This window comes from Astatotilapia calliptera, chromosome 4 (genome assembly GCF_900246225.1).
Source record: "Astatotilapia calliptera chromosome 4, fAstCal1.2, whole genome shotgun sequence".
NCBI lineage: Eukaryota > Metazoa > Chordata > Actinopteri > Cichliformes > Cichlidae > Astatotilapia > Astatotilapia calliptera.
This window is the reverse complement of record NC_039305.1, coordinates 6,909,570-6,923,017: the sequence shown is the minus strand read 5'-3', so window position 1 is coordinate 6,923,017 and position 13,448 is coordinate 6,909,570. Positions and strand designations below refer to the sequence as shown.

General features: G+C 38.5%; 1 long non-coding RNA gene across 1 annotated transcript in view; it reads left to right on the top strand.

The window, feature by feature from the left end:
• Window positions 1-13,060, top strand: part of LOC113020371 (uncharacterized) — a 46,390-nt gene extending 33,330 nt beyond the window's left edge. Inside the window, exons 3-4 of the long non-coding RNA XR_003272190.1 lie at window positions 10,345-10,463; window positions 11,311-13,060. This is a non-coding gene — a long non-coding RNA (uncharacterized LOC113020371). The remainder of the gene's footprint in view (window positions 1-10,344; window positions 10,464-11,310) is intronic.
• The last annotated feature ends 388 nt before the right edge of the window (window positions 13,061-13,448 follow it).

The following is a 13,448-nucleotide window of genomic DNA, read 5'->3' as shown; positions in this document are numbered from 1 at the left end:
CCTTTCAAATGTTCATATTTCTAATCCTTAAAAAAAAAACAAAAAAAAACCCCCAAAAGAAAATCACTCAAAAGCATGAAATAACATAATAGTGGAAATTTATCAGCCATTCCTCAGGTTTGCTTCTGCTCATCAAATAACTTTTTCCCTCTGTAAATCCTAGTCTGTTCTGCATTAACATTTTTAAATTCAATGCAAAGAGCCAACCAATTTATTTCAGTTATTTACTTATAAACAATTTCGAATACGTTCAGTGGCAAGTAAAGTTTGGTTTCTAATTCATGTTAATTATTTTAGTCAATTTCCTGCGGCCTCGCCTCTGTCAGTGCGCCCCAGGGTGGCTGTGGCTACAATGTAGCTGCTATCACCAGTGTGTGAATGTGTGTGTGAATGGGTGGATGACTGGATGTGTAAAGCGCTTTGGGGTCCTTAGGGACTAGTAAAGCGCTATATAAATACAGGCCATTTACCATTTACCATATGAATCATGAGATTAAAACACACTTACCTAGCATATTTTGGTTCCTGCAACTGGTCCGTCGGGTTATTGTTTCCCCAGAAACACTTCCTTTGTGCTTTTGGAAATCTGTTTTTTCCTATTTCCGTTTCTGTTTTTCCTATTTCCGTTGTGTTTTGTGTGCTTTTGCAGCGTTTTTCTTATTGTTGGTGTTTTCTTAAGTTGCAGTCCGTTTGGCCTCTCAGGGCTACTGTAATTTTCTCTTAGACTACATCACTATAACTACTACTCTTTAGACAGCAGGTCTAATATCTGAAACATTAGATTTACTTTGTCATAATCTTCTTTCGGTCGGTGGCTTTAGAAGTCACCAAATGGGATCACATGCCTCCGCACCTAACCCTCTGCATATCCTCCTTCACTAAGTGCATGAATCGTCTCTGTGGTCTTTGTCTTTTTCTCCTGCCTGGCAGCGCCATATTCAACATCATTTGCTGGGGTTAAACTGGGTCAGAATGATCTGGAATAGCCTTCAGTTAATAAGTAATTAAATGTGATAGGTTGATACAGGTTACTCTTAAATTAGTTAATTTTGTGTGTGGGTGAGTGTGGGTGTGACTAAGTGAACGTGCGCTGCAGCTTGTCATTGCTTCCAGTGAGGGCATAGATATATTTGCTCAGTAATAAGAAAATAAAGATGTCCCACAGCTGCTAACGGATTCAGCTCATCTTTTCTCCTTCTCATCTTGTGATGTGTTTTTTGGTGTTAAAATATGAAGTGCCAGGTAATTTCAAAGCGTTCAATTTCAGCTCAACAACCAAACACCGAAACTGTCTGTGAGCTAAATGTATCGTTGCTGTATTTCCCAGGGAGAGAAAAATGGTAATGAAGAGAGGACAGGAGTGGAAGACCAGAGTGCCTCTCTAACTTTGTCTCCATACTGCTCGACCTGAGCTGTCCCTGTGATACACTGCTTTCTAATCTTCTCCATTCTGGTCACTTCCTATGAAAATTAGCTTAACTTCAATTCTGCCACCTCCATCTTCACCTCCTTTTTGTCAGTGCCACTGTCTCCAAACCAGACATCATAGCAGGTCTCATTACCATCTTATAAATCTCTCCTTTCACTCTTAGTGCTGTCCTTCATTCACAGATACCTCCTGACACTCATCTCCACTCTTTTCCCACCTCTCTTGTGCAATGTCTGTTACTTTTAGATAACTGACCCTAGCTATTTTAACTCTCCCACCTTCACTACCTCACTGTTACACCTGCTTCCATGTCCATTTTCAACTTCTTTCCTTAGAACCTAAACATAGGTAAACCTGCTTAACTGAAGAGTGATCGATGTAATTGAAAGATCTAATTTGAGACAGAAGTCAAGATTCCAGTCCATTTAAATTGAATTGTAATTAATATTATTTCATAATAAAATCATATTTTTGAACATTTTATTAACTTTTTAAAAATAATTTTAAATAATGTATAGAATTAAAATACTTTTGACATGTTTTTATCGTGATGATAGTAATAATAAGTTATAAATGTTTTATAACTTTTATTAACAATATAGAAAGAACAGATTTTTGCTATTTATTGTTATTAATAATTATATAATGCCAGACTCTTATTTTCATGTTGATAATGATGATGTGTTTGCTGGTTTATTGTTTGTTGTTGCTATCATAACATTTCTTCTTTATTTATTGATTTATTTATTATAAAGAGCTGATCAGCTGTTATAGCTAGAAAAGAACAAAGAGTTAAAATGATGAGAAATGGTCCTCTAATCTCATCTTAATGTGACATGAACTGTTGATCATTGAATTGTATGGTACGGGCACCCTGCATAGTTTCCTTGTCTTGCTTGGGTGTTGCACTGTGAGGATTTGGATGTTAATGCACTGGTAATACTTATTTGTCGATATTCAGTATTATATTACTGTAATACAACAGTTTCAATTTTTGTGTACTTTTAGGCACAATGTGGCACCATTGCTTAAACAGTATAGTCTTACTAAAGCTAGAATTTTGACATTCTTATATTTATAACATGTTTCTGAGCTTTGTGTCATCCTCCGCTGATCCCAATAAACATTTTCGACTTTACCGCAGCTTTTCAAATTAAAGCAAATCTTTGCAAAAACTGTGCAGAAAGCATGCTCAGCAAAAATATTATCTGTTTGCTCTGAATGTTGAATTGTTATCTTTTTGTTGATGGATGATGAGGAAATCTGTTTGCGACATAGTATTTAAATGCTATTCATATTTTCTTCATGATTATTGGTGTGAGAGCAGGCTGCTGCCTTAAGACAAAACTCTCACAGGGACTATCACAGTGTGATGGGTCTGACTGACTCCTCAGAGCTGAACCGTGGCTTTGCTCTGACAGGACCAAGAGAAATGGAGGAAGCAAGTTTCTGTGGCAGATGCTGGGCTGTCTCATATTGTCTCACATGGGACTTAACACATTTAGTACCCCATGGGGCTCAACAAAAAAAATAATGGCCTCTCTATAAAAACACAGGCGCATCCCTCAGCTGTTCGATAGGAAGCAGTTTTGTTTTTATTTTTTGTGTTTGGTATATTTTAAGACGGATCCCCGTCGTGCCCTCCTGGTGCCCCCTGAGGCTGACTGCACACCACAGATTGCTTTCTGCTGGCTCTCTGGATTACTGTTAGACTGGAAGAGCCTGTGAGCAGTGCCTGTTCCAGCCTTTTCCACCCTGCCGTCTCTTCTCCCGCTTTATGGTGAAGCTGCCCTGACCAGCTGGTGGAGCTGGGTAGCTGCAGGCTGCCTTGGACTCCGATCAAGTATTGATGTCTGGCTTTTTGTGCTGGCTGACTCACCAAAGACGAGCTCTATGAGACAGAGAGAGAGAGAAGCATTCTGGAGAGGATGGTGGTTCAAAGGAAGTTTGCATAAAAATTAAAGAGCTAATTGCAGTGTCTTGTGCCAAGATTTCTTACATGCATATTTAAATAGAAACTTTTACCTAACTTATTGAAATACACCCAAGTCCGTGATATACTCGAACCATTCACTTACTTCAGATTTGATCTTCAATGTATTTGTAACATGCATGACAAATTTTCTCTTTTTGAAAGATATACCAGCAGAAGAAAACTGCACGAAATCGCTTACTGTGTATGCCTGTGTTTACCCGCTAATATGTCCAGGCTCATCAGCGGCGGGTGCTTTGGCAAAGGAGTGTGCGAAAACTAATCATGGTTGCTGACCTTTTCGAGTTCCATCATGCTGTGCATGGATAATCTGTAGGCAGGCTGTTGTCAGTGTGCATGGGTCAGACGAGGAGGCTAAGGTTCCAGAACTGTTGGTTGTTGGTTTTCTTTACTAACAGTAACATAATAAACTTATAAAGCATAATTGTTTGTGTTAGTTTGCTCTCAGAAAAAGTAAATTAAAAAGACATAGTGATCCTATTTCAGAATACTGACCTTTAAAAAGTGCAGACTGAGCTAAATTGCAGCACTAATAATCCTGAAAAAAAGGTTATTTTTACAGAGTTCCCTCTGTGTTGACAAAAGATGTACATAAGAAACTTTTAAAACTCTTTAAATGTAATCCACATTACACTAGTGGTACACCATTGTGTTTACTGCCAAGTGGCAAACCATCGGGACTAAAAATGAAGCCAATGCAAAAGTGTCTACTCCTCCAATAGCCACGTCAGGCTGCCTCTAGAAGCAAGTTAATCCCCATAGGCTCACATGTTAAAGTGCAAAACTTAAACGATGAAACTACAGTAACATGTTTGCATCCCGGTTCAAAAAATGGTTATAGTCTGTAGCTTGCTTACCCTCTCATTACACCAATGTTTAATTCTTCCCTTTGGATTTGGCTTAAAGTTACTGACCTACGTGCAGTTGGTGCCTTTTGTAGAAGTTTTACTGCAGTTATCTATGATAACAGTCGTGGGAGATATGTGTTCCAGTTTTTGGTATTGCAGCAATTTATTAGTCTGTTACTTTGTGTTTTTGAGTAACAGACTATTAGTTATGTCACAGTAGCTAAATCCTGTATATACAGTTGACGGTTTCCAGTGAAGTCCAGAATGGACCAAACAAACATTGGCTCTAAAAGGGGGAAAAATGGAAAAGAATACAAATGGTTACAATTAGCAGTTTTACCTTTGTGCTGGTCCTTTTCATTACAGACTAAACTTTCATTCACAATGCAAAATATCTCCTTTTTTTGTGGAACCAAACTAGAGCTTTACAAACTGTTTAATGTTCTTCTGTTTGAAGTGAAACAGTGTTGCTGACTTAGTAGATTGATGAGTTGATGCTCGCTGGTTTGTATAGTTTGCTAATGACATCAAACCTAATGTACAAACTAATTCTCTTTAAATTTCTTCAAGCATTTTTGTTTTTGTGGTGTCTCCCCACTTTGCTCCTGTGATATTTTCAGCAAATAACTTGCCAAAACAAAAAGATAAAGAACGTTTCTAATTTTCTGTGGACAATGTAATTTAATATGATGTAATATATGATATTGTTGTCTCCTGAGCAACTATGCCATGCTGTTTTAAGTTGCTACCACAACTTTATATAATCTGAACTTTAAAAAAAAAAAAAAGCCTACAGCTTACATAATCGAGCCATCATTCTGCCATTTTCATAACAATTTGTTTTGCTTTGTTTGTATAGAAATTAAAACACTTTCATTTTTTTCACGTTTCTTTTTTCATTTTTTCTTTTCCCATATCTTTCACTTTCTTGTGCAGACTCCTGCATATGTTTACCTGTCTTTTTTCTTTAGTGTGATACAAGTTTCTGCATTTTATTGAGAAATGTTAACGTGTTTCACTCTGGCAGACCTATATTTACATCCTGCTTTGTATCTCCTCATGTCGTACTGATGGTGTTTTTGTACCTGCTGCAATTTAAATGGTTTCACTTTCGTCCCTTTCACCCCATTTGCTCAATTCTTCTACTACACCATATATTTTCTTTTCTGCCATCACTTGTGGAGTAGACACCCAGCTTCCTCAAGGAATCATTACACATTCTTTCAAGCTTGGCACAACAACAAAAAATAAAATCTCAGGCTTCTTTACAACCATCTAAACAGAATGAATTCATAGGTGTCTGCTCTTATACAAATTCCTCTTTGCAGTGTTTGATGTAAAAATTAAACTTATTGCAATTTCATAACATTCATGTCATTATAGTACAGTTAAATTGTTTAGAATATATTTGATTGCTGGAATCTACAACTTTTTTCTTTTTCATTAGTTCAAGGAAAAGTCTTTATCTGTAAAAACCACTAAAATCAGTGAGACTACACCTATACAGTCATATGAAAAATTACCAACTCGCAGACTGCTTCCACAGGGTTTAAGAGGTTAAGTCAGATACAACTTAACCTAATAATGAATAAGACTGACCACTTCTAACAGAAGTTTTTGTCATTTTACTGGTTTGGAGAACTGTTGTGTTTTAACTCAAACTAATTAAAACACTATTGCAGAACCTCGAGAGCTGAGCATAAACAAATGCTTTCAAATCTCAATGAGCAGAACAACGTTGTAAAGAGGGGGTCAAAATTTCTCTGTAATAAAGTAAGGGCCTGATAATGTCACACAGATCAATGTATTGTTGCTAAATGTGGTTCGACAAGCTACTGAGTCAGGTGGTGTACTGACTGCATCAGTTTTAAAGATTTATTGGTTTCTTTTCTCATTTAATATTATCCTTACTGAGTCAACACACATATAGACAGGATTATTTTTATAGACGCAAGGGTGAAAAGGTAATGTGTTTGTGGTGTCCGATATCAGCCTGCTTTTGTATAATTTCTTTAGGGAAGTAACCAGATGATATTGTGCGTGTATCGCCTCCTCATGTCAGTGATGAATCAACTTGAGATGCAGACGGGACACATGCTATGTTTTGCGGTAAAAACATAAATCACTGTATCATATTCTCAGCTCAGAGACCACAAATGTGTGTATTACTTGAAGGCTACACTGAGGGTTTAAATGCCTTTTAGTTCCTGTCTGTTACCTGGAAAGTAGAAGTGCACCTCTGCCACACACAGACACAGGATGGATGAAAAGTGTGTGCTCGAACTTGAAAAGTGAAAGCCTTTTACTTCAGTCTTCATTGCAACATTTATTTGAAATATTTATTTCCAAATGTGATGAATCTATATGAAATTGTCTTAATATATGAAGGCTGCAAAACAGTTTTTGATGTTAGTAATAAGCTGTACTGTGGTTAGCTGGATGAACTCGAACTAGCGACCTTTTACTTAACTTGAAGTGAAGCGAAAAAGTGGTACTGTACTTGAAGTGGTACTGTAAGCTGGATTTTGTTATTTTAAGAAGAGGCTTAGGGTAGCTAATGTACTTTAGGCCCGCTGGCCTGAGCTTCACATTTACCACATACCATCTTCATAGCTTTGAAATGTGTCTCAAAATGTTCCTTTACTTTGTTACATCATCAGAGAGTAAAAACTCTTTGTGAGCATCTTACAGAAATTTCCAACATTTCCTATTTCACCTTTACTGTAGGCACTGTCTTAGTTTATGAGCATCCACAAAAGCTCGAGTTTTCTTTGATGGGCCGAATATTGTTTCATTGAAATCCGCAGATGAAACATGTCTGCCTTTGGTAATGTTTATGCTAATACAGGATGAGCTGCAACTGTACTTGACACTTTCTAAATCTTGAAGTCTACATTAAAACCCTTCCACGTGGCTGCTTTTTTTTTTTTTTTTTTTTTTTTTTTAAACAAAAAGATGGGACAAATCATCCCCTTTGTGCTTTAGGTGGTGACTCACACTGTGAAAAGTGATCAAAAAAAGGTTCAACCAGGAACGAAGACACAGAGAGGCAGACACTTCTGCGTCAGATAGATTTCGGGAATTCTCTGTGAGGCTTTTATGTTGTTTAAACTCCATGCTGGGTGTAAATTTTCCACTACTGCTGCACAAATAATCCCCAGGGTTGCAATAATTAAACCAGCAGGGGGGAGTGAAAGAGGATCAGTGTTTCCTATGTGGCAACAGAAGCATCCCCTCTGTTGTCAGACTGGCTGACCACAGCAGTCAGGAGCTTATTGACAACATTTATGGCTTCACGTTACTTAGTGCTGTGCAAAAGGCATCTTGTTATTGTGTAGTTTTACGTGTAATTTCTAAGAAACACTTCAGTTGAGTACATGTAATGTGTGCACCTGTTTGTGATCAGGTTATTGGAGGTTATATTTGAATTAAAGAATCATTCTGTGTTTCCAAACAGACCGAGAATGTGAAATCTCTGCATTATTATTGTAAACATAACAATGTAGAATATTTGAGTTTGATGAAATGGTGCCATCACATGAATAATTCATGGTGAAAACATATTATTTCAGTAAAAAGATAAATCAGTATGTGTACACGCTGATATAGAATCTGCATTTACTGCTGCCATCACTGTAGAATAAGGTGATTCTAAGATGATAGTATCCTGCAAGCTGAAAATACTCACTGATGAGCTTCACCTTATACAGGCACCCTGTAAGGGTACACAATTCTGGGAAAAATATGTATATTAAAATAGCTTCATCAATGTTTTGAGAGAAGAAAAATACCTTAAAATGTTTGTTAGACCTTAAGGATAAACAGGGTGCGAATCAGTGAATGTAGCATTGCTGTTTGTCTGCAGGAAAACTCTGTGTAGTTATTGTGAACTAATGAGTAAATAGAGGCATTTGTTTGAATTGTAAAAAAAAATAATAGATCACTCGAGTTTCTGTCCAGCCAATCAACTATACCACTTTACTCGGTACGCCATGCTTTAAAAGGGTTGAGCCCTCTTTTGCCTTTGTTTTAGCCTCAGGCTTCTGCTTCGATGGGTTGTGCATGTTTTGGCTTTAACGAGTGATGATTTGAGATACTGTTGCCTTGCTATTGGCTCGAAGTAGTCGGACTATTCTCCTCTGACCTCTGGCATCATCTTGTTTGCAAGTGGTCAATATATACACACTTATTTATTTATTTTAGCTTTGTTTTTGGAGCTGGCAGCTACTCAAATGTCAGGATCTTGATTTCTGTCTGCTTTCCATTTACAGTTCGAGTAGCACTGAGAGATTGGATTTGAGCAGATTTTGGTTGCATGCATGAAAAGTCCTGAAGCCAATTTTGAAAAATTCAGCTATTGTCTGATGGATTTTGTTTTGTTTTTTAATATTTACCTGCATCAGTTGCTGGCAGTGGAAACAGGAAGTTTTTTGTCTGGATGTTTTCACTGTCTATGCCACAGACCTTGAAAAATTGGTTATTAGCCCACAATGCTAAATACACACACATATGCAGACACATACTCAGATTTCTGAGCTTTTCTGGTTTAAAAACCACCATTGCAGACAAAAACAAGTAAATGAAAGCTCTGTAGGTGTGAACTAAAATGGTAACATTACAGCAGTGAAAGGTGATGTATATAGATGGATATCTCTATCTGTCTGTCTGTCTGGCTTTGCATGAATGATTCAAGGTTTCTGAGGCATTATATAAAGGCATAGTATATATTTCAAGGTTTTCCCTCTGTATTTCTCTTCATCCCACTTGGCATGGCTGTCAGTAAAAGTAAATTCTTCCCATTTATCCTGAAGTTTGCCAGACCTTTAACTTCACAGAGAATAAAGAGTAAATAGCATGTGGTTGAAGCTATCCTTTAAATATAAACTGCACCTGAACTTTGTTTTTGAATATGGCTTATATGCAGCCAGGTAATGCTAATCAGATTAATTTGATTAATTGATTATCAGCAAGTGTGACCACTGCTATGAAAGCAAATGTTTGGGCATTATTCCGGTCTGCATCACTGAGGTATGTTAACACAATGCCACTGTCGTAAATGTTCAAGACAGAAAAAATTGAACACATTTATAGATGTTTGGAAGGTTTACCAGGAATATGGTAGCCTGGGTCATGCATAATTTATGGTTCTGTGATTATGTCTGTTTGCTTGTCTATTTCCTGGTGGATTTCATGCAGAGAGAGGTTTTCATTCAACACAAATATGCTCCTGTGCAGTCCTAGAAAATCCCAACTGCACGTTGCTGGATGCGGATAATGCCGCGTGTCAGCTGAATGCTTGACAAGTGAGCGGGAACAGAGAAGGGAGTAGCAGCAGAATTTACCAGGATTTGAAAAATACCACATGAAAAGTACAGAGTGGCTTCAGTGGACACTTCATTCTGTTTCACTGGAGCTCTTTGCATGTTATAACTCCACTCTCATCCGCAGCTTTCTGATGAACCAATAACAACACAAACAAGAGTATCCCACAGATCAGTTGTCTCACACTCTTTATATACTGCCACTATCAAGAACACGCTCTCCTTGCAGTGTTGCATTTTAACAAATCGCAAGACTTCTGGACCAGAGGAGACCAAAGTTGAGGTGCTTGGTTATAATGCTTAGTAACGTGTATGGAAAACCCAAAGAAAGCATATCAGCACAAGGTGCTACAATTGCCCAGTCAAAGTCCAGAACTCACATTAATTAAAATGCTATTGCAGAACCTCAAAGAGCCAAGCATAAACAAATACTCTCAAATCTCAATGAACAGAGCAACGTTGTAAAAAGAGGGGTCAAAATTCCTCTGTAATGGGAAAAGAATCAAGGTGCTGCGATGACCCAATCAGCCCGATTGAAGTGCTGAGAGATCTGAGCATAAACAAATGCCTGCAAACCTCATTGAACTGAAGTAACATCGTACAGACGAGTGAGTCGAAATTCCTCCACAGTATTGTGAGAGACTGATAAAGCCATTTTTACAAAGTTGTGTGTGACTAGTCATATTTTGACCATCATAATAGCCCTGGGGCAGACCCAAGACATGCTGAAGAGATTATCTCTTTGTTGGCCAGGAAAGGCTGAGGAGTTGGCCGGGGAAAGAAAAGTCTGGGCTTTTTGGCTTAGGTTGCTGCCCCCTCGACCTGGCCCCGGATAAGCAGAAAAGGATGGATGAATGGATGGTCATATTTACGTGAGTGTGACTGTACCTGTGGTACTGCACAGGTACAAGAACCGTAAATTGGAATTTGTCACAGGTTGTAACAGAGTGCTTAGTCATGTGTAGAGATGAACTGTTGTAATCTGCTACCTGTACTGTAATGCTTGTGTTACTGTTTTATATGCTGCTTTAATTGATATTCGGCAGAAAGAAACTGTGTAAAATAACTTAAAGTTTGTGTTTTCTAATCATTTTATTTCAAATTGTTATTCAGTCCATCTGAGAGTGTGTGTATATGATCCCATTTTATCTTGGCAAAAAGGGGCTTTTTAATCAGACAACAGATATTATTTAGAAAAGCTTTATGTTGAGAAAACTATCCCAGTTTAAGATTTCAGTCGCTTACGATAAATCCAAAGAAGCACAATACAGGGCTACTTTGACTGCTAAGGCTGAATACTTTTGAAGTTTTTTGGTACAGATCACATGTATATTAACACATTATCCACTTGAAAATGGAAAAGAAAGCTGTAGATAATAAATTTAACCCTAAATTTCCAAAGTATCATCTGCAGACAGAGAAGCATAAAGGAGGACATTTACCATAGCCGGCAGTTATTTAGCTCAAACTAAAATTCTAATTCAGAGCTTTGGTGGATTTATGAAACTGCCATCTCTGTTGACTGTTTGTACCTGGTCAGCAGAGCTAGGATAAGTGAAAAGCTGACAACCAGAAATTTCCTAAACTGAAAATGAAATGGGCTTGCCATCAATGCCTTCTGTGAATTTCTCACACAGAAAGCTTGCTAGAACATAAAATCTGCAGTAGATCCTCTGAGTCACATGATTTATTCATGTCATTTTGCTGTCAATTTTGCAGACTCTGGTATGACTCACAGGACTTCAGATGTTGGGGCAAAATCTTGTCATGCAAAGAGGAAACACAAATAGAGGCTTTAATCACAGAGCCTTGAGCATATACACTACACACAGATACACACTTCACTGTAGCCTCAAAAGGTGTTATGATGCAGAAGAAGGCTACAAATGAGTGACTTTGTGATTTGTAAAAGTCAACAGACTCCGACGGGGAGGTGACAGAGCTCTCCTTCTAAATCTGGGCCCCCATTAACCCGCTTGGCTGTGACTTCCAGTCTCCTTCGCTGCCATTCTGTGTGACTCCAAGGCTAGTGGGATGCCCAGACAGGGCTCGTGATGAGTGGGGCTGACAGTGGGCCAGCCCCAGCATGTTATCCAACATCCGGCTTGTTTTCCTCCATCTCCCTCTCTTCTTACCTCCCTCCGGTTCTGCATCTAACTACTGAATCACAGATGAACATCAGCTGATGGAAGCAGACAGCCTGTCTGACTGCCTGCATGTGGACGTACTAAATGTCCTGACTTTTACATACTAATGCAGAGGTCAGGGATCATGAGTGCTGCAACACGTGACTATTAGAAAGAGAAAGGATGTGCTAGCATGCATGTGTATGTCGTTAATCTACATTCAGTATATACAGACTGTTCTGGAGAAAATTTGTTTACCTCTTGCGATTTTCTCTATTTCTGCATCAGTATGACTGAAATCATCATATGATTTTTACACAAATTCAAAAAAGTAATATAGGAAAACCCAATTAAACAATAATTTAACACTGTTATCCATTTATTGAAGAAAAGGTCCAATGTTGTCTATTTATGAGGTCAGAAAGTATGTAAACCTTTGCTTTATATATCTTGTGTAACCCACTTGCAGCAGTCATAATGGCAGTCAAACATTTTCATTTAATAGTGATTAGTACTGCACACTGGCTTGGAAAAATTATTACGTATATCAGTGTTCAGAACATCTTTAGTTCCAGGATTTTGTTTGTTTGGTTTGTTTCAAAGCATCATTTTTTTCTTCTGTAACTATTTTTAATGGTTTAGTGGGGGAAGTTGTGTTTCTGCATGACCCATGTTCTTTTTAGAGGCAGATAACAGAAGTATGTATGACATTTTCCTTCAGAATTTCATTTAAACCCCCATTGCTCCATCAGTAGAGTGACAAATCTTCCTTGGCCAGATGCAGTGGAACGGGGCCGGCCCACGACTCTCCCATAGCCAGGTTTCACAGATGGAATAAGGCTCTGATGCTGGAATGCAGCGTTTTCTTTTTCCAAACAGAACACTTCTCATTTTAACCAGAAATTTCTAATTTGGTCTCTGATATGTTTGCAAAACATTGTTGAACAGCCCTCTGACTTCTTCATGCAATGTTTAAGCCTCACTAGCCACTTCATCAAGTACTGTCTCATCAGCCAATCATATGTCAGCAACTCAATGCAAACCATGTAGACATAATTACAAAGACCTGATAAAATTCGAACCATGCATCAGAATGGAGAAGCGAGGTGATGTCAGTGATTTTAAGTGTGGCTTCATTGTTAGTCCCAGACAAGCTCGTCTCATTATTTCAGAAACTGCTGGTCTGCTGGGATTTTCCCACACAGCCATCTCTAGGGTTTAAAGAGAAAAGGAGAAAATATCCTGTGAGCAACAGCTTTCTATGTTTATATTCATTCCCTGGATGAGGAGCATGTAGTTATTCATAGGTTACAGTATGTCACATCTTTACTTGGAAGGCAAAAAAAAGCGCGATCGTGGCTCAAGAGTTGGGAGTTCGCCTTGTAATCGGAAGGTTGCCGGTTCGAGCCCCGGCTTGGACAGTCTCGGTCGTTGTGTCCTTGGGCAAGACACTTCACCCGTTGCCTACTGGTGGTGGTCAGAGGGCCCGGTGGCGCCAGTGTCCGGCAGCCTCGCCTCTGTCAGTGCGCCCCAGGGTGGCTGTGGCTACATTGTAGCTTGCCATCACCAGTGTGTGAATGTGTGTGTGAATGGGTGGATGACAGGTTGTGTAAAGCGCTTTGGGGTCCTTAGGGACTAGAAAAGCGCTATACAAATACAGACCATTTACCATTTACCATTTCTTTAGCCTGATAGGTTTCTGGGAGAAAATATCCTGTTGGTCCCGTTGAC